The sequence below is a fragment of the Triturus cristatus genome, chromosome 1_1 (assembly GCF_964204655.1).
Source record: "Triturus cristatus chromosome 1_1, aTriCri1.1, whole genome shotgun sequence".
NCBI lineage: Eukaryota > Metazoa > Chordata > Amphibia > Caudata > Salamandridae > Triturus > Triturus cristatus.
This window is the reverse complement of record NC_140579.1, coordinates 1,140,895,709-1,140,922,162: the sequence shown is the minus strand read 5'-3', so window position 1 is coordinate 1,140,922,162 and position 26,454 is coordinate 1,140,895,709.

Below are 26,454 nucleotides of genomic sequence, written 5' to 3'. Positions count from 1 at the left end.
GTCAGTCAGTGCCAGTCAATGTCAGTCAGTATCTGTCAATGTCAGTCAGTGTCAGTCAGTCAGTGTCAGCCAGTGAGTGTCTGTCAGTCAGTGAGTGTCAGTCGGTGTCAGTCAGTCAGTGTCAGTCAGTGAGTGTCTGTCAGTCAGTGAGTGTCAGTGAGTGTCAGTGAGTGTCAGTGAGTGTCAGTCAGTGTCAGTCAATGTCAATCACTGTCAGTCAGTGAGTGTCAGTCAGTGTCAGTCAGTGAGTGTCAGTCAGTGAGTGTCAGTCAGTGAGTGTCAGTCAATGCCAGTCAGTCAGTGTCAGTCAGTGTCAGTGAGTCAGTGTCAATCAGTGTCAGTGAGTCAGTGTCAATCAGTGTCAGTGAGGCAGTGTCAATCAGTGTCAGTCAGTGAGTGTCAGTAAGTGTCAGTCAGTGAGTGTCAGTCAGTGAGTGTTAGTCAGTGTTAGTCAGTGTCAGTCAGTGACAGTCAGTGTCAGTCGGTCAGTGTCAGTCAGTGTCAGTCAATGTCAGTCAGTCAGTGTCAGTCAGTCAGTGTCAGTCAGTCAGAGTCAGTCAGTGTCAGTCAGTGTCAGTCAGTCAGTGTCAGTCAGTGTCAGTAAGTCAGTGTCAGTCAGTCAGTGTCAGTGTCAGTCAGTCAGTGTCAGTCAGTGTCAGTCAGTCAGTGTCAGTGTCAGTCAGTCAGTGTCAGTGTCAGTCAGTCATTGTCAGTCAGTGTCAGTCAGTCAGTGTCAGTGTAGGAAGGTGGATATCTGACTATGGTTACCCCAACATTTTTGCCTAGTGTCTAGCTGGTTTTTCGACTTAGTTGGCCTGAGATCCTGCTATTCAGGATCTCAGCCTGGCTGTTCTCTCTTTAAAATGGACTCCATGTACCCTAGGTACATACCCAATTGGTTGGATCACCCTGTCAGCCCCTGTACCAGTGTACACTAGGTACCCAGGGCATTGGTGTACCCAAGGCCTGCCAGGGGCTGAAGCATGTACTATGCCACCCCAGGCTTGGCCTAACAATTTGACACAACTGGCTGATCACTCAGCTGGGGTAAGTTGGTGTAATCACCTCTTACTTAGGTGTAGTATACCTATAACTAACCTTAAATGGGACACCTGGTAACCTATAAGTCACTCCTATGGCAGGCCTTAACAATCCTGAAGGCAGAGTGCTTGGTTCCATGTGAGATGGTGCTCTGGCATGAGCTGAGCCTGTCTGCAGTGGTCGGAACAACTTCCTTCTACTGTTTCCAGATATCGTCATACCTTATACTCTTAAGTGCATTATGAACCTCGCGGTTAAATGCTAACTTTGGTTTGGCTTTATCAAAACATGTCGAGTAAGGTGTCATACGAATTGGAATACTAACCCCTCGCCAATTCTGGCGACGGGGTTAGCATTCCACCCTTCTAGAGGGACACGACATGTACAGTACCTGAAACCCGGGTAAAATCAGACATAGCCTCAGCTCCACAAAATGGATGCTGCCACCACAGACACAAGTCTGCCCTCCTGCTGCTGGGAGTCCTTCCAGCTTGGGAGGTGTGGACAAAGGGTTTCCTGCCAGGGGAGGTGCATGCACCACCCCAGACAGGATTTTGTGTATTGGTCAGGTAGGGCTTGAAAGAAACCAGACATGCCTGTGGCTCACAAGGAGCCTCGGTGCATATGCCAGTTCAAACCGGTCCTGGGGCACACCAGTCCCGGGCCTGGGGCGAGCTGGACAAAGGATTGGGGGTGTAACCACCCCCCTTCCTGGTCCCACCCATAGGGAGGGACCTAGCAGGTAGTCCGGCCCCTAGAATCCGCTTAAAGGTAGGAGCTGTGTCCTAAGACTTCAGACATCCTGGAATCAACTTGAAACTAAGAAGAAGACGGGAACTTCGACATTCTGCTGCACAGAAGACTGAAGGAAATCTCCCCTGTGGTCAGGGAGTGACCACCTTGCTAACGCAAGCACCATCCAGCGAATCAATGTCCGCTTTGCCGCCGCCTCCCGCCGGAGCCCGAGCCCAGAGACTGACAAGACCTGGACCTCCAGACCTCTCACCGCCCGATCCACAGTCCCTGAAAAGAGGAGACCCGTGGAGGCAACGAGACACGTGGAGCCAGCCATCTTGGAACGACCACGACAAGCTGACAAGTGCAACAACCGAGGCTCCCTCCAAGTTGTGCTTTGGGATCTGAGAAGCCCAACCCTCGAGCAGCATCTGCACCAAAGGTAAGCCCTCCAGCATCTCCACGATCTGCGTGGGGCCCTTCTGCATTTTGCCACTTGACGCACCTAACCGGTTGCTGGCCTGCTGGCTAGTAGCCATCTTGGCGACGAACTTTACAAAATACACCACTGGTCTGGTTGCTCCAGACTGGCCCTTGCTCCCCTCCAAAGGAGCAGTCCCTCTGACCTTGCTGGTCAGAACCATCAGCTTATTTCATCTCCTACAACAATTGCTTTTGCCAAGGCATGTTTGCTTCGATCAAGTCGCCGACACCGCCGTCAGCGAGAGCCTGCGTGGGACAGCTCGTGAACCGACTCCTGGACGTCGTCGACCTCCAGGGACCACGTGGCTGCAGAGACAAGCTAACCTTTCTTCCTGTTTGCACCCGACATTGCCTGGTACCCACCTGTTGCCACGCTGGTCACTGGCTAGTGACTGTGAACACTGTCCCCTCTGCTTACAGGTCTTCAACATCTCCGATCCACTCTTGGATCCATCGCATCTCTCCCGGACCGACCGCCTGCAGCATCTTTGTCTTCAGGCTCCACAAAACAGATAGAAGAAACCCGACGCACTTCGAGGCCTATGCACCCGCTTCCTGTGGGTGAGGTAAAGCTGGCACTCCTGTGCCCAAGTGTAGTATTACATCTCTAGTGCCTGTGTTCCAAATCTTGAGTTCCTAGTCCATCCGGAAGATCCTCTTTGCAGTAACTTTGTACTTTTTACGCACCCATTGAAACCTATGGGAACACGCGTGTGAATATTTGCTCTGCACACGCCACCCGTGGACCTCCTGGTCACTAACTGAAGTTAGCTCCTTGTAGGCCCAGCGATTCTAGAGGCCCTAGGCCTTTTCCCTTTTCTGTTCGTGGTACTTATACCACTATTTTAGTATATGGTTCGAGCGGCCACCAGGGCCTATCCATATAAAGTGCAACTTCTGTGTATTCTACTGTAATCTTGTTTGACAATTTGTGCTCCTGTGCTCATAAAGAGACTAGGGGTTACTTTGAGAAATAAATACATATATATTTTGAATATATATCTGTGTGGTGTCCTTTCATTGGTATAAAAGGGGGTTACATTTGGTAAAACAGCTCGCTTAACACGCTTCACGAGTTTAGCCTCAAAGACTGCTTAGCCTACGCTACCACTAGAGCAGCTAGTCCGAAAAGGTTGACTTACAACCACACCATAAGGGTTGCTTGGCATGGTACAAGGTGATCACTTTAACTAGTGAGCACCATATACCAGGCCAACTTCTCACACAGTGTCAGTCAGTTTCAGTCAGTGTTAGTCAGTGTCAGTCAGCGTTAGTCAGTGTCAGTCAGTGTTAGTCAGCCAATGTTAGTCAGTGTCAGTCAGTCAGTCAATGTTAGTCAGTCAGTGTCAGTCAGTCAGTGTCAGTCAGTCAGTTTCAGTCAGTGTCAGTCAGTTTCAGTCAGTGTCAGTCAGTTTCAGTCAGTGTTAGTCAGTGTCAGTGAGTCAGTGTCAATCAGTCAGTGTCAGTCAGTCAGTGTCAGTCATTCAGTGTCAGTCAGTGTCAGTCAGTTAGTGTCAGTCAGTGTCAGTCAGTCAGTCAGTGTCAGTCATTCAGTGTCAGTCAGTGTCAGTCAGTGTCAGTCAGTCAGTGTCAGTTAGTGTCAGTCAGTGTCAGTCAATGTCAGTCAGTGTCAGTCAGTGTTAGTCAGTGTCAGTCAATCAGTCAGTGTCAGTCAGTCAGTGTCAGTCAGTGTCAGTCAGTGTCAGTCAGTGTCAGTTGGTGTCAGTCAGTCAGTGTCAGTCAGTGTCAGTCAATGTCAGTCAGTCAGTGTCAGTCAGTCAGTGTCAGTCAGTGTCAGTCAGTGTCAGTCAGTCTCAGACAGTGTCAGTCAGTCAGTGTCAGTCAGTGTCAGTCAGTGTCAGTCAGTCAGTCAGTGTCAGTCAGTGTAAGTCAGTCAGTATAAGTCAGTGCCAGTCAGTCAGTGTCAGTCAGTGTCAGTCAGTGTCAGTCAGTCTCAGACAGTGTCAGTCAGTCAGTGTCAGTCAGTGTCAGTCAGTGTCAGTCAGTCAGTCAGTGTCAGTCAGTGTCAGTTAGTCAGTGTCAGTCAGTCAGTGTCAGTCAATATCAGTCAGTCAGTGTCAGCCAGTGAGTGTCAGTGACTGTCATTCAGAGAGTGTCAGTCAGTGAGTGTCAGTCAGTGAGTGTCAGTGAGTGTCAGTCAGTCAGTGTCAGTGAGTCAGTGTCAATCAGTGTCAATGAGTAAGTGTCAATCAGTGTCAGTGAGTCACTGTCAATCAGTGTCAGTCAGTGAGAGTCAGTGAGAGTCAGTCAGTGAGTGTCAGTCAGTCAGTGTCAGTCAGTGTCAGTCAGTGTCAGTCACTGTCAGTCGGTCAGTGTCAGTCGGTCAGTGTCAGTCAGTGTCAGTCAATGTCAGTCAGTCAGTGTCAGTCAGTGTCAGTCAGTGTCAGTTGGTCAGTGTCAGTCGGTCAGTGTCAGTCAGTGTCAGTCAGTCAGTGTCAGTCAGTCAGAGTCAGTCATTGTCAGTCAATGTCAGTCAGTCAGTGTCAGTCAGTGAGTGTCTGTCAGTCAGTCAGTGTCAGTGGGTGTCAGTGAGTGTCAGTCATTGTCAGCCAGTCAGTGTCAGTCAGTGTCAGTCAGTGTCAGTCAGTCAGTCAGTGTCAGTCAGTGTCAATCAGTCAGTGTCAGTCAGTGTCAGTCAGTCAGTGTCAGTCAGTCAGTGTCAGTCAGTGTCAGTCAGTTTCAGTCAATGTCAGTCAGTGTCAGTCAATGTCAGTCAGTCAGTGTCAGTCAGTCAGTGTCAGCCAGTGAGTGTCTGTCAGTCAGTGAGTGTCAGTCGGTGTCAGTCAGTCAGTGTCAGTCAGTGTCAGTCAGTCAGTGTCAGTCAGTGTAAGTCACTGTCAGTTAGTGTCAGTCATTGTCAGTCAGTGAGTGTCTGTCAGTCAGTGAGTGTCAGTGAGTGTCAGTCAGTCAGTGTCAGTCAGTGAGTGTCTGTCAGTCAGTGAGTGTCAGTGTCAGTCAGTGTCAGTCAGTCAGTGTCAGTCAGTCAGTCAATGTCAGTCAGTATCAGTCAGTGTCAGTCAGTCAGTGTCAGTCAGTTTCAGTCAGTGTTAGTCAGTGTCAGTCAGTGTTAGTGTAGGAAGGTGGATATCTGACTATGGTTACCCCCAAATTTTTGCCTAGTGTCCAGCTGGTTTTTCGACTTAGTTGGCCTGAGATCCTGCTATTCAGGATCTCAGCCTGGCTGTTCTCTCTTTAAAATGGACTCCATGTACCCTAGGTACATACCCAATTGGTTGGATCACCCTGTCAGCCCCTGAACCAGTGTACACTAGGTACCCAGGGCATTGGTGTACCCAAGGCCTGCCAGGGGCTGAAGCATGTATTATGCCACCCCAGGCTTGGCCTAACAATTTGACACAACTGGCTGATCACTCAGCTGGGGTAAGTTGGTGTAATCACCTCTTACTAAGGTGTAGTATACCTATACCTAACCTTAAATGGGACACCTGGTAACCTATAAGTCACTCCTATGGCAGGCCTTAACAATCCTGAAGGCAGAGTGCTTGGTTCCATGTGAGATGGTGCTCTGGCATGAGCTGAGCCTGTCTGCAGTGGTCGGAACAACTTCTTTCTACTGTTTCCAGATATCGTCATACCATATACTCTTAAGTGCATTATGAACCTCGCGGTTAAATGCTATCTTTGGTTTGGCTTTATCAAAACTTGTCGAGTAAGGTGTCATACGAATTGGAATACTAACCCCTCGCCAATTCTGGCGACGGGGTTAGCATTCCACCCTTCTAGAGGGACACGACATGTACAGTACCTGAAACCCGGGTAAAATCAGACATAGCCTCAGCTCCACAAAATGGATGCTGCCACCACAGACACAAGTCTGCCCTCCTGCTGCTGGGAGTCCTTCCAGCTTGGGAGGTGTGGACAAAGGGTTTCCTGCCAGGGGAGGTGCGTGCACCACCCCAGACAGGATTTTGTGTATTGGTCAGGTAGGGCTTGAAAGAAACCAGACATGCCTGTGGCTCACAAGGAGCCTCGGTGCATGTGCCAGTTCAAACCGGTCCTGGGGCACACCAGTCCCGGGCCTGGGGCGAGCTGGACAAAGGATTGGGGGTGTAACCACCCCCCTTCCTGGTCCCACCCATAGGGAGGGACCTAGCAGGTAGTCCGGCCCCTAGAATCCGCTTAAAGGTAGGAGCTGTGTCCTAAGACGTCAGACATCCTGGAATCAACTTAACAACAAGAAGAAGACGGGAACTTCGACGCTCTGCTGCACAGAGGACTGAAGGAAATCTCCCCTATGGTCAGGGAGTGACCATCTTGCTAACGCAAGCACCAACCAGCTATCCAACATCTGCTTTGCCGCCGCCTCCTGCCAGAGCCCGAGCCCAGAGCCGACAAGACCTGGACCTCCAGACCTCTCACCGCCCGATCCACAGTCCCTGAAAAGAAGAGACCCGTGGAGGCACCGAGACACGTGGAGCCAGCCATCTTGGAACGACTACAACAAGCTGACAAGTGCAACAACCGAGGCTCCCTCCAAGTTGTGCTTTGGGATCTAAGAAGCCCAACACCCGAGCAGCATCTGCACCAAAGGTGAGCCCTCCAGCATCTCCACGATCTGCGTGGGGCCCTTCTGCATTTTGCCACTCGACGCGCCTAACCGGTTGTTGGCCCGCTGGCTAGTAGCCATCTTGGCAACGAACTTCAAGAAATACACCGCTGGTCTGGTTGCTCCAGACTGGCCCTTGCTCCCCTCCAAAGGAGCAGTCCTTCTGACCTTGCTGGTCAGAACCATCAGCTTATTTCATCTCCTACAACAATTGCTTTTGCCAAGGCTTGTTTGCTTCGATCAAGTCGCCGACACCGCCGACAGCGAGAGCCTGCGTGGGACAGCTCGTGAACCGACTCCTGGACGTCGTCGACCTCCAGGGACCACGTGGCTGCAGAGACAAGCTACACCTTTCTTCCTGTTTGCACCCGACATCGCCTGGTACCCACCTGGTGCCACGCTGGTCACTGGCTAGTGACTGGGAACACTGTCCCCTCTGCTTACAGGTCTTCAACATCTCCGATCCACTCTTGGATCCACTGCATCTCTCCCGGACCGACCGCCTGCAGCATCTTTGTCTTCAAGCTCCACGGAACAGATAGAAGAAACCCGACGCACTTCGAGGCCTATGCACCCGCTTCCTGTGGGTGAGGTAAAGCTGGCACTCCTGTGCCCAAGTGTAGTATTACATCTCTAGTGCCTGTGTTCCAAATCTTGAGTTCCTAATCCATCCGGAAGATCCTCTTTGCAGTAACTTTGTACTTTTTACGCACCCATTGAAACCTATGGGAGCACGCGTGTGACTATTTGCTCTGCACACGCCACCCGTGGACCTCCTGGTCACTAACGGAAGTTAGCTCCTTGTAGGCCTAGCGATTCTAGGGGCCCTAGGCCTTTTCCCTTTTCTGTTCGTGGTACTTATAACACTATTTTAGTATATGGTTCGAGTGGCCACCAGGGCCTATCCATATAAAGTGCAACTTCTGTGTATTCTACTGTAATCTTGTTTGACGATTTGTGCTCCTGTGCTCATAAAGAGACTAGGGGTTACTTTGAGAAATAAATACATATATATTTTGAATATATATCTGTGTGGTGTCCTTTCATTGGTATAAAAGGGGGTTGCATTTGGTAAAACAGCTGGCTTAACACGCTTCACGAGTTTAGCCTCAAAGACTGCTTAGCCTACGCTACCACTAGGGCAGCTAGTCCGAAAAGGTTGACTTACAACCACACCATAAGGGTTGCTTGGCATGGTACAAGGTGATCACTTTAACTAGTGAGCATCATATACCAGGCCAACTTCTCACAGTTAGTCAGTGTCAGTCAGTGTTAGTCAGTCAGTGTCAGTCAGTGTCAGTCAGTCAGTGTCAGTCAGTCAATGTGAGTCAGTGTCAGTCAGTCAGTCAATGTTAGTCAGTGTCAGTCAGTCAGTTTCAGACAGTGTCAGTCAGTTTTAGTCAGTGTCAGTCAATTTCAGTCATTGTTAGTCAGTGTCGGTCAGTCAGTGTCGGTCAGAAAGTGTCAGTCAGTCAGTGTCAGTCAGTGTCAGTCAGTTAGTGTCAGTCAGTGTCAGTCAGTATTAGTCAGTGTCAGTCAGTCAGTGTCAGTCAGTCTCAGACAGTGTCAGTCAGTGTCAGTCAGTCAGTGTCAGTCAGTGTGAGTCAGTGTCAGTCAGTGTCAGTCAGTCAGTCAGTGTCAGTCAGTCAGTCCGTGTCAGTCAGTGTCAGTCAGTCAGTGTCAGTCAGTGTCAGTCAGTCAGTGCCAGTCAGTGTCAGTCAGTGTCTGTCAGTCAGTCAGTGTCAGTCAGTGTCAGTCTGTCAGTGTTAGTCAGTGTCAGTCAATGTCTGTCAGTGTCAGTCAATGTCAGTCAGTCAGTGTCAGTCAGTCAGTGTCAGTCAGTGAGTGTCTGTCAGTCAGTGAATGTCAGACAGTGTCATTCAGTGAGTGTCTGTCAGTCAGTGAGTGTCAGTGAGTGTCAGTGAGTGTCAGTCCGTGTCAGTCAGTCAGTGTCAGTTAGTGACTGTCAGTCAGTGAGTGTTAGTCAGTGTCACTCAGTGAGTGTCAGTCAGTCAGTGTGAGTCAGTGAGTGTCAGTCAGTGTCAGTCAGTCAGTGTCAGTCAGTCAGTGTCAGTCAGTGTCAGTCAGTGTCAGTGTTAGTCAGTGTCAGTGTCAGTCACTGTCAGTCAGTCAGTGGCAGTCAGTCAGTGTTAGACAGTGTCAGTCAGGCAGTATCAGTCAGTGTCAGTCAGTCAGTGTCAGTCAGTCAGTGTTTGACAGTGTCAGTCAGGCAGTATCAGTCAGTTTCAGTCAGTCAGTGTCAGTCAGTGTCAGTCAGTCAGTGTCAGACAGTGTCAGTCAGTCAGTGTCAGTCAGTCAGTGTCAGTGTCCGTCAGTCATTGTCAGTCATTGTCAGTCAGTGTCAGTCAGTCAGTGTCAGTCAGTCAGTGTCATTGTCAGTCAATCATTGTCAGTCAGTCTGTATCAGTCAGCCAGTGTCAGTCAGTGTCAGCCAGTGTTAGTCAGTGTCAGTCAGTCAGTGTCAGTCAGTCAGTGTCATTCAGTGTCAGTCAGTCAGTGTTATACAGTGTCAGTTTCAGTCAGTGTTAGTCAGTGTCAGTGAGTCAGTGTCCATCAGTCAGTGTCAGTCAGTCAGTGTCAGTCATTCAGTGTCAGTCAGTGTCTGTCACTTAGTGTCAGTCAGTGTCAGTCAGTCAGTCAGTGTCAGTCATTCAGTGTCAGTCAGTGTCAGTCAGTGTCAGTCAGTCAGTGTCAGTTAGTGTCAATCAGTGTCAGTCAATGTCAGTCAGTGTCAGTCAGTGTTAGTCAGTGTCAGTCAGTCAGTCAGTGTCAGTCAGTCAGTGTCAGTCAGTGTCAGTCAGTGTCAGTCAGTGTCAGTTGGTGTCAGTCAGTGTCAGTCAATGTCAGTCAGTCAGTGTCAGTCAGTCAGTCAGTGTCAGTCAGTGTCAGTCAGTGTCAGTCAGTCTCAGACAGTGTCAGTCAGTCAGTGTCAGTCAGTGTCAGTCAGTGTCAGTCAGTCAGTCAGTGTCAGTCAGTGTCAGTCAGTCAGTATAAGTCAGTGCCAGTCAGTCAGTGTCAGTCAGTGTCAGTCAATGTCAGTCAGTCAGTGCCAGTCAGTCAGTGTCAGTCAGTTTCAGTCAGTCTCAGACAGTGTCAGTCAGTCAGTGTCAGTCAGTGTCAGTCAGTGTCAGTCAGTCAGTCAGTGTCAGTCAGTGTCAGTCAGTCAGTGTCAGTCAGTCAGTGTCAGTCAATATCAGTCAGTCAGTGTCAGCCAGTGAGTGTCAGTGACTGTAATTCAGAGAGTGTCAGTCAGTGAGTGTCAGTCAGTGAGTGTCAGTGAGTGTCAGTCAGTCAGTGTCAGTGAGTCAGTGTCAATCAGTGTCAGTGAGTAAGTGTCAATCAGTGTCAGTGAGTCACTGTCAATCAGTGTCAGTCAGTGAGAGTCAGTGAGAGTCAGTCAGTGAGTGTCAGTCAGTCAGTGTCAGTGAGTGTTAGTCAGTGTCAGTCAGTGTCAGTCAGTGTCAGTCGGTCAGTGTCAGTCAGTCAGTGTCAGTCAGTGTCAGTCAATGTCAGTCAGTCAGTGTCAGTCAGTCAGTGTCAGTCAGTGTCAGTTGGTCAGTGTCAGTCGGTCAGTGTCAGTCAGTGTCAGTCAGTCAGTGTCAGTCAGTCAGAGTCAGTCATTGTCAGTCAATGTCAGTCAGTCAGTGTCAGTCAGTGAGTGTCTGTCAGTCAGTCAGTGTCAGTGGGTGTCAGTGAGTGTCAGACATTGTCAGTCAGTCAGTGTCAGTCAGTGTCAGTCAGTGTCAGTCAGTCAGTCAGTGTCAGTCAGTGTCAATCAGTCAGTGTCAGTCAGTGTCAGTCAGTCAGTGTCAGTCAGTCAGTGTCAGTCAGTGTCAGTCAGTTTCAGTGAATGTCAGTCAGTGTCAGTCAATGTCAGTCAGTCAGTGTCAGTCAGTCAGTGTCAGCCAGTGAGTGTCTGTCAGTCAGTGAGTGTCAGTCGGTGTCAGTCAGTCAGTGTCAGTCAGTGTCAGTCAGTCAGTGTCAGTCAGTGTAAGTCAATGTCAGTTAGTGTCAGTCATTGTCAGTCAGTGAGTGTCTGTCAGTCAGTGAGTGTCAGTGAGTGTCAGTCAGTCAGTGTCAGTCAGTGAGTGTCTGTCAGTCAGTGAGTGTCAGTGTCAGTCAGTGTCAGTCAGTCAGTGTCAGTCAGTGTCATTCAATCAGTGTCAGTCAGTCAGTCAGTGTCAGTCAGTATCAGTCAGTGTCAGTCAGTCAGTGTCAGTCAGTTTCAGTCAGTGTTAGTCAGTGTCAGTCAGTGTTAGTCAGTGTCAGTCAGTGTTAGTCAGTCAGTGTCAGTCAGTGTCAGTCAGTCAGTGTCAGTCAGTCAATGTGAGTAAGTGTCAGTCAGTCAGTCAATGTTAGTCAGTGTCAGTTAGTCAGTTTCAGTCAGTGTCAGTCAGTTTTAGTCAGTGTCAGTCAATTTCAGTCATTGTTAGTCAGTGTCGGTCAGTCAGTGTCGGTCAGAAAGTGTCAGTCAGTCAGTGTCAGTCAGTGTCAGTCAGTTAGTGTCAGTCAGTGTCAGTCAGTGTTAGTCAGTGTCAGTCAGTCAGTGTCAGTCAGTCTCAGACAGTGTCAGTCAGTGTCAGTCAGTCAGTGTCAGTCAGTGTCAGTCAGTGTCAGTCAGTGTCAGTCAGTGTCAGTCAGTCAGTCAGTGTCAGTCAGTCAGTCCGTGTCAGTCAGTGTCAGTCAGTCAGTGTCAGTCAGTGTCAGTCAGTCAGTGCCAGTCAGTGCCAGTCAGTGTCAGTCAGTGTTAGTCAGTCAGTGTCAGTCAGTGTCAGTCTGTCAGTGTTAGTCAGTGTCAGTCAATGTCTGTCAGTGTCAGTCAATGTCAGTCAGTCAGTGTCAGTCAGTGAGTGTCAGTCAGTGAGTGTCTGTCAGTCAGTGAATGTCAGTCAGTGTCATTCAGTGAGTGTCTGTCAGTCAGTGAGTGTCAGTGAGTGTCAGTGAGTGTCAGTCCGTGTCAGTTTGTCAGTGTCAGTTATTGAGTGTCAGTCAGTGAGTGTTAGTCAGTGTCACTCAGTGAGTGTCAGTCAGTCAGTGTGAGTCAGTGAGTGTCAGTCAGTGTCAGTCAGTGTCAGTCAGTCAGTGTCAGTCAGTGTCAATCAGTGTCAGTGTCAGTCAGTGTCAGTGTCAGTCACTGTCAGTCAGTCAGTGTCAGTCAGTCAGTGTTAGACAGTGTCAGTCAGGCAGTATCAGTCAGTGTCAGTCAGTCAGTGTCAGTCAGTCAGTGTTAGACAGTGTCAGTCAGGCAGTATCAGTCAGTGTCAGTCAGTCAGTGTCAGTCAGTGTCAGTCAGTCAGTGTCAGACAGTGTCAGTCAGTCAGTGTCAGTCAGTCAGTGTCAGTGTCCGTCAGTCATTGTCAGTCATTGTCAGTCAGTGTCAGTCAGTCAGTGTGATTGTCAGTCAATCATTGTCAGTCAGTCTGTATCAGTCAGCCAGTGTCAGTCAGTGTCAGCCAGTGTTATTCAGTGTCAGTCAGTCAGTGTCAGTCAGTCAGTGTCAGTCAGTTTCAGTCAGTCAGTGTTAGAAAGTGTCAGTCCGGCAGTATCAGTCAGTGTCAGTCAGTCAGTGTCAGTCAGTGTCAGTCAGTGTCAGTCAGTCAGAGTCAGTCAGTCAGTGTCAGTTAGTGTCAGTGAGTCAGTGTCAGTCAGTGTCAGTCAGTCAGTGTCAGTCAGTGTCAGTCAGTCAGTGTCAGTCTGTCAGTGTCAGTCAGTGTCAGTCAGTGTCAGTCAGTCAGTGTCAGTCAGTCAGTGTCAGTCAGTCATTGTCAGACAGTGTCAGTCAGAGTCAGTGTCAGTCAGTCAGTGTCAGTAAGTGTCAGTCAATCAGTGTCAGTCAATCAGTGTCAGTCGGTCAGTATCAGTCAGTCAGTGTCAGTCAGTGTCAGTCAGTGTAGGAAGGTGGATATCTGACTATGGTTACCCCCAATTTTTTGCCTAGTGTCTAGCTGGTTTTTCGACTTAGTTGGCCTGAGATCCTGCCATTCAGGCTCTCAGGCTATCTGCTCTCTCTTTAAAATGGACTCCATGTACCCTAGGTACATACCCAATTGGTTGGATCACCCTGTGAGCCCCTGTACCAGTGTACACTAGGTACCCAGGGCATTGGTGTATCTAAGGCCTGCCAGGGGCTGAAGCATGTATTATGCCACCCCAGGCTTGGCCTAACAAATTTGACACAACTGGCTGATCACTCAGCTGGGGTAAGTTGGTGTAACCACCTCTTACTTAGGTGTAGTATACCTATACCTAACCCTAAATGGGACACCTGGTAACCTATAAGCCACTCCTATGGCAGGCCTTAACAATCCTGAAGGCAGAGTGCTTGGTTCCATGTGAGATGGTGCTCTGGCATGAGCTGAGCCTGTCTGCAGTGGTCGGAACAACTTCCTTCTACTGTTTCCAGATATCGTCATACCATATACTCTTAAGTGCATTATGAACCTCGCGGTTAAATGCTATCTTTGGTTTGGCTTTATCAAAACATGTCGAGTAAGGTGTCATACGAATTGGAATACTAACCCCTCGCCAATTCTGGCGACGGGGTTAGCATTCCACCCTTCTAGAGGGACACGACATGTACAGTACCTGAAACCCGGGTAAAATCAGACATAGCCTCAGCTCCACAAAATGGATGCTGCCACCACAGACACAAGTCTGCCCTCCTGCTGCTGGGAGTCCTTCCAGCTTGGGAGGTGTGGACAAAGGGTTTCCTGCCAGGGGAGGTGCGTGCACCACCCCAGACAGGATTTTGTGTATTGGTCAGGTAGGGCTTGAAAGAAACCAGACATGCCTGAGGCTCACAAGGAGCCTCGGTGCATATGCCAGTTCAAACCGGTCCTGGGGCACACCAGTCCCGGGCCTGGGGCGAGCTGGACAAAGGATTGGGGGTGTAACCACCCCCCTTCCTGGTCCCACCCTTAGGGAGGGACCTAGCAGGTAGTCCGGCCCCTAGAATCCGCTTAAAGGTAGGAGCTGTGTCCTAAGACTTCAGACATCCTGGAATCAACTTAACACTAAGAAGAAGACGGGACCTTCAACGCTCTGCCGCACAGAGGACTGAAGCCAATCTCCCCTGTGGTCAGGGAGTGACCACCTTGCTAACGCAAGCACCATCCAGCGAATCAACGTCTGCTTTGCCGCCGCCTCCCGCCGGAGCCCGAGCCCAGAGACTGACAAGACCTGGACCTCCAGACCTCTCACCGCCCGATCCACAGTCCCTGCAAAGAGGAGACCCGTGGAGGCACCGAGACACGTGGAGCCAGCCATCTTGGAACGACTACGACAAGCTGACCAGTGCAACAACCGAGGCTCCCTCCAAGTTGTGCTTTGGGTCCTGAGAAGCCCAACCCTCGAGCAGCATCTGCACCAAAGGTGAGCCCTCCAGCATCTCCACGATCTGCGTGGGGCCCTTCTGCATTTTGCCACTCGACGCGCCTAACCGGTTGCTGGCCCGCTGGCTAGTGGCCATCTTGGCGACGAAATCTACGACAAACACCGCTGGTCTGGTTGCTCCAGACTGGCCCTTGCTCCCCTCCAAAGGAGCAATCCCTCTGACCTTGCTGGTCAGAACCAACAGCTGATTTCCGAATCCTCCTGCAATTGCTTTTGCCAAGGCTTGTTTGCTTCGATCAAGTCGGCGACACCGCCGACAGCGAGAGCCTGCGTGGGACCGCTCGTGTGCCGACTCCTGGACGTCGTCGACCTTCAGGGACCACGTGGCTGCGGACACAAGCTACCCCTCATCACCTGTTTGCACCCGACATCGCCTGGTACCCACCTGGTGCCACGCTGGTCACTGGCTAGTGACTGTGAACACTGTCCCCTCTGCTTACAGGTCTTCAACATCTCCGATCCACTCTTGGATCCACTGCATCTCTCCCGGACCGACCGCCTGCAGCATCTTTGTCTTCAAGCTCCACGGAACAGATAGAAGAAACCCGACGCACTTCGAGGCCTATGCACCCGCTTCCTGTGGGTGAGGTAAAGCTGGCACACCTGTGCCCAAGTGTAGTAATACATCTCTAGTGCCTGTGTTCCAAATCTTAAGTTCCTAGGTCATCCGGAAGATTCCTTTTGCAGTAACTTTGTACTTTTTACGCACCCATTGAAACCTATGGGAGCACGCGTGTGACTATTTGCTCTGCACACGCCACCCGTGGACCTCCTGGTCACTAACTGACGTTAGCTCCTTGTAGGCCCAGCGATTCTAGAGGCCCTAGGCCTTTTCCCTTTTCTGTTCGTGGTACTTATACCACTATTTTAGTATATGGTTTGAGTGGCCACCAGGGCCTATCCATATAACGTGCAACTTCTGTGTATTCTGTAATAATCTTGTTTGACGATTTGTGCTCCTGTGCTCATAAAGAGACTAGGGGTTACTTTGAGAAATAAATACATATATATTTTGAATATATATCTGTGTGGTGTCCTTTCATTGGTATAAAAGGGGGTTGCATTTGGTAAAACAGCCTGCTTAACACGCATCACGAGTTTAGCCTCAAAGACTGCTTAGCCTACGCTACCACTAGGGCAGCTAGTCCGAAAAGGTTGACTTACAACCACACCATAAGGGTTGCTTGGCATGGTACAAGGTGGTCACTTTAACTAGTGAACATCATATACCAGGCCAACTTCTCACATTGGTGAGCAGCGGTTGGATTTGAGCTTGCTGTGTTTTACCATTGTAATCTCTTGGTTACCAATTGAAAGATCACATAGGTACCTGTAGGTACATATAAAACAAGATTAGGTATACTTAAGTTCTACTGAACTTAGTTGTTGTAGAGCAAAGGGAGTAGCACACCCTGACTACAACTACTAGATAGGTTTAGTAGGTAAACCCAAGTGTAGGTAGATTGCAACACATCCACCCACACCTAAGAGCAATGGCTGGGGCAGAGGGGTCCACTGTACCCATCTCTGTTGAGAGTGACCCCCAGAGGGCACCATCCATCTTTGCTACCCTTAATCAGAATGAGCTCAGGCATTTGGCAACTCTTAGAGGCCTTAAACAGCCCAAGAACCCTACCTCTGCTGTGCTCAGAGAACTCTTGCAAGATGATGAAAATCAAAGAGAGCTCAAGAAAGCTTCCCAGTTATCCCCCTTAGGGACAGGAACAGGAGGCCCCCCTTCTGAAGATGCCACTGAGGTACCCCTTTCCAATAGTCACCCCTTAGATGGGATGCCTACCACAGAGGAGGAAAGTGATGGGGATACAGATGTGAGTGAGGATGAAGGGAGAACTAGCCCAGTGCCAAGTGTTATACTTGGCCCAGCTAAACTAAGGCTATTGGGGACTGACAGTGGGTTCACACCATTGGATCTCCCCAGTGGACTTAACACAGGGCTTGGGAGGCAAAGGAATCGCTCAGGTGACTCCAATGCTTCCCATGGCTCTAGAGGCTCTCAAGGTCACTCCAGAAGGAGACTGACCACCCCTCAGAGGAGGGAACATGAGGCCAGAATGCAGGAAGCCCAGTTAAGGATCAGGAAGCAGGAGCTAGAAGTAGCCCTGATGGAAGAAAAACTGAACAAGGCTAGGCAACCTAAGGAGAGTGGGTCTATACCCACTGGTGGCAGCATTGTCCCTAAGGACAAAGATAGGGTTTTCGATACTAGAAACCTGTCTAAGGTTGTGCCCCCCTACAAAAGTGGGGATGATATCCACAAATGGATAACTGCTCTTGAAAGAGCCTGCAAAGTACAGCAGGTTCCTGAAGACCAGTGGGCAGCAATCCTCTGGCTCTCCTTTGAGGGGAGAGGCAGAGACAGACTCCTCACTGTTAGAGAAGAGGATGTCAGAAACTACAGAGTCCTGAAGAGTGTTCTAGTTGATGGGTTAGGCTTAACCACTGAGCAGTACAGGTTAATGTTCAGAGACACCCAAAAGACACAGACTCAGGACTGGTCTGAATATGTTGAATGTGCCACTAAGGCTTTGGAGGGTTGGTTGCTGGGAAGTAAGGTATCTGATTTTACAGGATTGTATAATTTGATGATGAGAGAACAGATTTTAAGTAACTGTCAAAACCAGCTCCTCCATCAACACCTGGTAGACTCAGATTTGACCTCTCCCCAAGAATTGGGAAAGAGGGCAGATAAATGGGTCAGGACCAGGATCAGGCCTAAGAATCAGGGTGGTGACCAAAAGAAAGATACCACCAAACCTCAAGAGAAGGGTGGGGATAAAGCAAAAGAGAAATCTTCCTCAGGGCCCCAAAACTCCACACAGGGTGGTGGGTCCCAAACTCCCTCCTCTACCACAGCTAAAAAGCCCTACTGCCATGAGTGTAAAACTCCTGGGCATTGGAAAACTGACAGCGGTTGCCCAAGGGCTAAAAACAAAACTGTTCCTCCAATTACTCCTGTCACACCACCTATTACTGTCAGCAGTAATCCCCCAGGTGGTGGGGGTGCCCCCAGAAATCTGGGTGGGTTTACTTGGGGAACACAGGGGGACCCTGGCTTAGCCAATTCCCCTACAGCAACTACTCTTGTCTGTGATGGTGGCATGGGGTTTGCCAACTTCACTGCCTGTCCCAACACTTTGGGTAGGTACAGACAGGAGCCCTACATCAATGGTACCAAAGCTGAGGCCTACAGAGACACTGGAGCTAGCATCACAATGGTGGCCCATTGGCTAGTTCCCTCTGAGCAGCTTTTGCCGGGTTGCTCCTACCAGGTAACTAACATTGATGGCAAACAGAAAAGTCATCCCATGGCAGAGGTATGTCTCAGCTGGGGAGGTGTCACTGGCCCTAAAAGGGTGGCAGTGTCCCCAACCTTGCCTGTAGACTGCTTACTGGGGAATGACTTAGAACTCTCAGCTTGGGCTGGAGTTGAACAAGACACCCATTCTAAAATGGTAGGCCTGTCACAAAAGGGTAGGGGGGTTGTGCCATTCACAACCCCTGTCCAAATAGATTTCCTCCCTGAAAAGGTTGGAAGGGCAGTGGTAGCCACAGCCCAGGCACAGACAGACTTCCCTGTAGAGACTGGCAGAGCTGTGACAGTCACAGCTCAAACACAAACTGAGTGCCCCCCTGAAAAGGTTGGCAAGGCTGTAATGGTCTCAGCCTATACTCAGACTGACATAGGTGTAGTGAAGCCTGAAACTATGGATCACTCCACACAAACAGAGAGTAGTGGGGAGGAAGAAAAGTCTCCCTCTCCCCAGACATCAGGAAAAAGTCAGCCTCCTCAGGGAGCTGACCTCACCCCTTGTGAAGGAACTGCCCCAGAGGTAGCCAGGCCTGGCCTGGCAGAGCCTCTGATGTCAGTGGACCCCTCCAAGGTGGGACCCAGTCTGGTGCAGGTAGCCTGCCTCTCTCTACCCTGCCTCAGTCAGCCCAGGGCTGCAGAGGTCAGGGAGGCCAGTGGACCCCCAGAGGGCCCCTGTCCACAAGAACCCCCCCATCAAAAGAATGAGGATTGCCTGGCTAGTAGCCCTAGTCAGGTGATGGTTAAAAACATTCCTGAGGGATCCCCTTTACAGGTAGTTAGGGACCTCCCCCAGAGGGATTCTGTTGGGCACAGGCAAACATGGGACCTTAGGGGCCCAAACCTGACCTGTCCCTCCAGTAAGCCCACAAAAGGGACCCAGCCTCCAGCTTTAGGTAGCCAGAGGCTGACCCTGAGAGCACAGTGCAACTCAGTTAAGGAAAGAAAGGCATCCATGGTGGAGGATGATTGGAGGAAGCTGAGGCCTCACTTTGAGGACACTCACTTCAGTACTCATCTCAACACCAGCCTTTTACTTTGCCAAGACACACCAAAGGAAGAGATTCCCTATGGTGGAGACCCTCTGATACCCTTAGGGTGAGGGATTGCTTAGTGGACCATGAGACAGGGGGTAACCATGCCAGTGCTGGTTCCTCCTTATATGGCCACTTGGGCAATATAGGCTTACCTGGTCAAGGTCAGCCTTATCTCCCTTCGTTTGGGGGGGGGTTGTGTAGGAAGGTGGATATCTGACTATGGTTACCCCCAATTTTTTGCCTAGTGTCTAGCTGGTTTTTCGACTTAGTTGGCCTGAGATCCTGCCATTCAGGCTCTCAGGCTATCTGCTCTCTCTTTAAAATGGACTCCATGTACCCTAGGTACATACCCAATTGGTTGGATCACCCTGTGAGCCCCTGTACCAGTGTACACTAGGTACCCAGGGCATTGGTGTATCTAAGGCCTGCCAGGGGCTGAAGCATGTATTATGCCACCCCAGGCTTGGCCTAACAAATTTGACACAACTGGCTGATCACTCAGCTGGGGTAAGTTGGTGTAACCACCTCTTACTTAGGTGTAGTATACCTATACCTAACCCTAAATGGGACACCTGGTAACCTATAAGCCACTCCTATGGCAGGCCTTAACAATCCTGAAGGCAGAGTGCTTGGTTCCATGTGAGATGGTGCTCTGGCATGAGCTGAGCCTGTCTGCAGTGGTCGGAACAACTTCCTTCTACTGTTTCCAGATATCGTCATACCATATACTCTTAAGTGCATTATGAACCTCGCGGTTAAATGCTATCTTTGGTTTGGCTTTATCAAAACATGTCGAGTAAGGTGTCATACGAATTGGAATACTAACCCCTCGCCAATTCTGGCGACGGGGTTAGCATTCCACCCTTCTAGAGGGACACGACATGTACAGTACCTGAAACCCGGGTAAAATCAGACATAGCCTCAGCTCCACAAAATGGATGCTGCCACCACAGACACAAGTCTGCCCTCCTGCTGCTGGGAGTCCTTCCAGCTTGGGAGGTGTGGACAAAGGGTTTCCTGCCAGGGGAGGTGCGTGCACCACCCCAGACAGGATTTTGTGTATTGGTCAGGTAGGGCTTGAAAGAAACCAGACATGCCTGAGGCTCACAAGGAGCCTCGGTGCATATGCCAGTTCAAACCGGTCCTGGGGCACACCAGTCCCGGGCCTGGGGCGAGCTGGACAAAGGATTGGGGGTGTAACCACCCCCCTTCCTGGTCCCACCCTTAGGGAGGGACCTAGCAGGTAGTCCGGCCCCTAGAATCCGCTTAAAGGTAGGAGCTGTGTCCTAAGACTTCAGACATCCTGGAATCAACTTAACACTAAGAAGAAGACGGGACCTTCAACGCTCTGCCGCACAGAGGACTGAAGCCAATCTCCCCTGTGGTCAGGGAGTGACCACCTTGCTAACGCAAGCACCATCCAGCGAATCAACGTCTGCTTTGCCGCCGCCTCCCGCCGGAGCCCGAGCCCAGAGACTGACAAGACCTGGACCTCCAGACCTCTCACCGCCCGATCCACAGTCCCTGCAAAGAGGAGACCCGTGGAGGCACCGAGACACGTGGAGCCAGCCATCTTGGAACGACTACGACAAGCTGACCAGTGCAACAACCGAGGCTCCCTCCAAGTTGTGCTTTGGGTCCTGAGAAGCCCAACCCTCGAGCAGCATCTGCACCAAAGGTGAGCCCTCCAGCATCTCCACGATCTGCGTGGGGCCCTTCTGCATTTTGCCACTCGACGCGCCTAACCGGTTGCTGGCCCGCTGGCTAGTGGCCATCTTGGCGACGAAATCTACGACAAACACCGCTGGTCTGGTTGCTCCAGACTGGCCCTTGCTCCCCTCCAAAGGAGCAATCCCTCTGACCTTGCTGGTCAGAACCAACAGCTGATTTCCGAATCCTCCTGCAATTGCTTTTGCCAAGGCTTGTTTGCTTCGATCAAGTCGGCGACACCGCCGACAGCGAGAGCCTGCGTGGGACCGCTCGTGTGCCGACTCCTGGACGTCGTCGACCTTCAGGGACCACGTGGCTGCGGACACAAGCTACCCCTCATCACCTGTTTGCACCCGACATCGCCTGGTACCCACCTGGTGCCACGCTGGTCACTGGCTAGTGACTGTGAACACTGTCCCCTCTGCTTACAGGTCTTCAACATCTCCGATCCACTCTTGGATCCACTGCATCTCTCCCGGACCGACCGCCTGCAGCATCTTTGTCTTCAAGCTCCACGGAACAGATAGAAGAAACCCGACGCACTTCGAGGCCTATGCACCCGCTTCCTGTGGGTGAGGTAAAGCTGGCACACCTGTGCCCAAGTGTAGTAATACATCTCTAGTGCCTGTGTTCCAAATCTTAAGTTCCTAGGTCATCCGGAAGATTCCTTTTGCAGTAACTTTGTACTTTTTACGCACCCATTGAAACCTATGGGAGCACGCGTGTGACTATTTGCTCTGCACACGCCACCCGTGGACCTCCTGGTCACTAACTGACGTTAGCTCCTTGTAGGCCCAGCGATTCTAGAGGCCCTAGGCCTTTTCCCTTTTCTGTTCGTGGTACTTATACCACTATTTTAGTATATGGTTTGAGTGGCCACCAGGGCCTATCCATATAACGTGCAACTTCTGTGTATTCTGTAATAATCTTGTTTGACGATTTGTGCTCCTGTGCTCATAAAGAGACTAGGGGTTACTTTGAGAAATAAATACATATATATTTTGAATATATATCTGTGTGGTGTCCTTTCATTGGTATAAAAGGGGGTTGCATTTGGTAAAACAGCCTGCTTAACACGCATCACGAGTTTAGCCTCAAAGACTGCTTAGCCTACGCTACCACTAGGGCAGCTAGTCCGAAAAGGTTGACTTACAACCACACCATAAGGGTTGCTTGGCATGGTACAAGGTGGTCACTTTAACTAGTGAACATCATATACCAGGCCAACTTCTCACAGTCAGGCAGTATCAGTCAGTGTCAGTCAGTGTCAGACAGTGTCAGTCAGACAGTGTGAGAAGTTGGCCTGGTATATGATGCTCACTAGTTAAAGTGATCACCTTGTACCATGCCAAGCAACCCTTATGGTGTGGTTGTAAGTCAACCTTTTCGGACTAGCTGCCCTAGTGGTAGCGTAGGCTAAGCAGTCTTTGAGGCTAAACTCGTGAAGCGTGTTAAGCCAGCTGTTTTACCAAATGCAACCCCCTTTTATACCAATGAAAGGACACCACACAGATATATATTCAAAATATATATGTATTTATTTCTCAAAGTAACCCCTAGTCTCTTTATGAGCACAGGAGCACAAATCGTCAAACAAGATTATCACAGAATACACAGAAGTTGCACTTTATATGGATAGGCCCTGGTGGCCACTCGAACCATATACTAAAATAGTGGTATAAGTACCACGAACAGGAAAGGGAAAAGGCCTAGGGCCTCTAGAATCGCTGGGCCTACAAGGAGCTAACGTCAGTTAGTGACCAGGAGGTCCACGGGTGGCGTGTGCAGAGCAAATAGTCACACGCGTGCTCCCATAGGTTTCAATGGGTGCGTAAAAAGTACAAAGTTACTGCAAAGGAGATCTTCCGGGTTGACTAGGAACTTAAGATTTGGAACACAGGCACTAGAGATGTAATACCACACTTGGGCACCGGAGTGCCAGCTTTACCTCACCCACAGGAAGCGGGTGCATAGGCCTCGAAGTGCGTCGGGTTTCTTCTATCTGTTCCGTGGGGCCTGTAGACAAAAGTGCTGCAGGCGGTCGGTCGGGAAGAGATGCAGTGGATCCAAGAGTGGATCGGAGATGTTGAAGACCTGTAAGCAGAGGGGACAGTGTTCACAGTCACTAGCCAGTGACCAGCGTGGCACCAGGTGGGTACCAGGCGATGTCGGGTGCAAACAGGAAGGAAGGTGTAGCTTGACTCTGCAGCCACGTGGTCCCTGAAGGTCGACGACGTCCAGGAGTCGAGTCACGAGCTGTCCCACGCAGGCTCTCGCTGTCGGCGGTGTCGGCGACTTGATCGAAGCAAACAAGCCTTGGCAAAAGCAATTGTTGTGGGCAAGGAGATAAGCTGATGGTTCTGACCAGCAAGGTCAGAGGAACGGCTCCTTTGGAGGGGAGCAAGGGCCAGTCTGGAGCAACCAGACCAGCGGTGTTTGTCGTAGATTTCGTCGCCAAGATGGCCACTAGCCAGCGGGCCAGCAACCGGTTAGGCGCGTCGAGTGGCAAAATGCAGAAGGGCCCCACGCAGATCGTGGAGATGCTGGAGGGCTCACCTTTGGTGCAGATGCTGCTCGAGGGTTGGGCTTCTCAGGACCCAAAGCACAACTTGGAGGGAGCCTCGGTTGTTGCACTGGTCAGCTTGTCGTAGTCGTTTCAAGATGGCTGGCTCCACGTGTCTCGGTGCCTCCACGGGTCTCCTCTTTGCAGGGACTGTGGATCGGGCGGTGAGAGGTCTGGAGGTCCAGGTCTTGTCAGTCTCTGGGCTCGGGCTCCGGCGGGAGGCGGCGGCAAAGCAGACGTTGATTCGCTGGATGGTGCTTGCGTTAGCAAGGTGGTCACTCCCTGACCACAGGGGAGATTGGCTTCAGTCCTCTGTGCGGCAGAGCGTCGAAGTTCCCGTCTTCTTCTTAGTTTCAAGTTGATTCCAGGATGTCTGAAGTCTTAGGACACAGCTCCTACCTTTATTCGGATTCTAGGGGCCGGACTACCTGCTAGGTCCCTCCCTATGGGTGGGACCAGGAAGGGGGGTGGTTACACCCCCAATCCTTTGTCCAGCTCGCCCCAGGCCCGGGACTGGTGTGCCCCAGGACCGGTTTGAACTGGCATATGCCCCGAGGCTCCTTGTGAGCCACAGGCATGTCTGGTTTCTTTCAAGCCCTACCTGACCAATACACAAAATCCTGTCTGGGGTGGTGCATGCACCTCCCCTGGCAGGAAACCCTTTGTCCACACCTCCCAAGCTGGAAGGACTCCCAGCAGCAGGAGGGCAGACTTGTGTCTGTGGTGGCAGCATCCATTTTGTGGAGCTGAGGCTATGTCTGATTTTACCCGGGTTTCAGGCACTGTACATGTCGTGTCCCTCTAGAAGGGTGGAATGCTAACCCCGTCGCCAGAATTGGCGAGGGGTTAGTATTCCAATTCGTATGACACCTTACTCGACATGTTTTGATAAAGCCAAACCAAAGATAGCATTTAACCGCGAGGTTCATAATGCACTTAAGAGTATATGGTATGACGATATCTGGAAACAGTAGAAGGAAGTTGTTCCGACCACTGCAGACAGGCTCAGCTCATGCCAGAGCACCATCTCACATGGAACCAAGCACTCTGCCTTCAGGATTGTTAAGGCCTGCCATAGGAGTGACTTATAGGTTACCAGGTGTCCCATTTAAGTTTAGGTATAGGTATACTACACCTAAGTAAGAGGTGATTACACCAACTTACCCCAGCTGAGTGATCAGCCAGTTGTGTCAGATTGTTAGGCCAAGCCTGGGGTGGCATAATACATGCTTCAGCCCCTGGCAGGCCTTGGATACACCAATGCCCTGGGTACCTAGTGTACACTGGTACAGGGGCTGACAGGGTGATCCAGCCAATTGGGTATGTACCTAGGGTACATGGAGTCCATTTTACAGAGAGAGCAGATAGCCTGAGAGCCTGAATGGCAGGATCTCAGGCCAACTAAGTCGAAAAACCAGCTAGACACTAGGCAAAAATTTGGGGGTAACCATAGTCAGATATCCACCTTCCTACAGACAGTATCAGTCAGTGTCAGTCAGTCAGTGTCATTCAGTGTCAGTCAGTCAGTGTGAGTCAGGCAGTATCAGTCAGTGTCAGTCAGTTAGTGTCAATCAGTGTCAGTCAGGCAGTATCAGTCAGTGTCAGTGTCAGCCAGTCAGTCACTCAGTGTCAGTCAGTGTCAGTCAGTGTCAGTCAGGCAGTCAGTCAGTATCAGTCAGTCAGTGTTAGGCAGTCAGTGTCAGACAGTTTCAGTCAGTGTTAGTCAGTGTCAGTCAGTGTTCGTCAGTGTCAGTCAGTGATAGTCAGCCAGTGTCAGTCAGTGTCAGTCAGTCAGTGTCAGTCAGTTTCAGTCAGTGTCAGTCAGTGTCAGTCATTGTTGGTCAGTGTCAGTGTGTTTCAATCAGTCAGTGTCAGTCAGTTTCAGTCAGTCAGTGTCAGTCAGTCTCAGTCAGTGTCAGTCAGTCTCAGTCAGTGTCAGTCAGTCAGTTTCAGTCAGTCAGTTTCAGTCAGTCAGTGTCAGTCAGTCTCAGACAGTGTCAGTCAGTCAGTGTCAGTAAGTCAGTGTCAGTCAGTCTCAGACAGTGTCAGTCAGTCAGTGTCAGTCAGTGAGTCAGTCAGTTTCAGTCAGTCAGTCAGTGTCAATCAGTCAGTGTCAGTCAGTTTCAGTCAGTGTTAGTCAGTCAGTGTCAGTCAGTCAGTGTCAGTCAGTGGCAGTCAGTGGCAGTCAGGCAGTATCAGTCAGTGGCAGTCAGTGTCAGTCAGTCAGTGTCAGTCAGTCAGTGTCAGTCAGTGTGAGTCAGTCAGTGGCAGTCAGTAAGTGTCAGTCAGTCAGTGTCAGTCAGTCAGTGTCAGTCAGTCAGTGTCAGTCAGTTTCAGTCAGTGTTATTCAGTGTCAGTCAGTGTTAGTCAGCCAGTGTCAGTGAGTTTCAGTCAGTCATTGTTAGTCAGGGTCAGTCAGTCAGTCAATGTTAGTCAGTGTCAGTCAGTCAGTGTCAGTCAGTGTTAGTCAGTCAGTGTCAGTCAGTGTCAGTCAGTGTCAGTCAGTGTCTGTCAGTGTCGGTCAGTGTGTTTCAGTCACTCAGTGTCAGTCAGTTTCAGTCAGTCAATGTCTGTCAGTGTCAGTCAATCAGTGTCAGTCAGTGTCAGTCAGTGCCAGTCAGTGTCAGTCAGTGTCAGTCAGTCAGTGTCAGTCAGTCAGTGTCAGTCAGTCAGTCAGTGTCAGTCAGTCAGTGTCAGTCAGTGTCAGTCAGTGTCAGTCAGTCAGTGTCAGTCAGTGAGTGTCTGTCAGTCAGTGAGTGTCAGTCAGTGTCAGTCAGTGTCAGTCAGTGTCAGTCAGTCAGTGTCAGTCAATGTCAGTTAGTCAGTGTCAGTCAGTGAGTGTCAGTCAGTGTCAGTCAGTGAGTGTCAGTCAGTGAGTGTCAGTCAGTGAGTGTCAGTCGGTGAGTGTCAGTCAGTGTCAGTGTCAGTCAGCGTCAGTCAGTCAGTGTCAGTCAGTGTCAGCCAGTGTCAGTCAGTGTCAGTCAGTCAGTGTCAGTCAGTCAGTGTCAGTCAGTGTCAGTCAGTATCAGTCAGTCAGTGTTAGACAGTGTCAGTCAGTCAGTTTCAGTCAGTGTCAGTCAGTTTAAGTCAGTCAGTGTCAGTCAGTCAGTGTCAGTCAGTCATTGTCAGACAGTGTCAGTCAGTCAGTGTCAGTGTCAGTCAATCAGTGTCAGTCAATCAGTGTCAGTCAGTCAGTATCAGTCAGTCAGTGTCAGTCAGTGTCAGTCAGGCAGTATCAGTCAGTGTCAGTCAGTGTCAGACAGTGTCAGTCAGACAGTATCAGTCAATGTCAGTCAGTCAGTGTCAGTCAGTGTCAGTCAGTCAGTGTGAGTCAGGCAGTGTCAGTCAGTGTCAGTCATTGTTGGTCAGTGTCAGTGTGTTTCAGTCAGTCAGTGTCAGTCAGTTTCAGTCAGTCAGTGTCAGTCAGTCTCAGTCAGTGTCAGTCAGTCTCAGTCAGTGTCAGGCAGTCAATTTCAGTCAGTCAGTTTCAGTCAGTCAGTGTCAGTCAGTCTCAGACAGTGTCAGTCAGTGTCAGTCAGTCAGTGTCAGTCAGTCT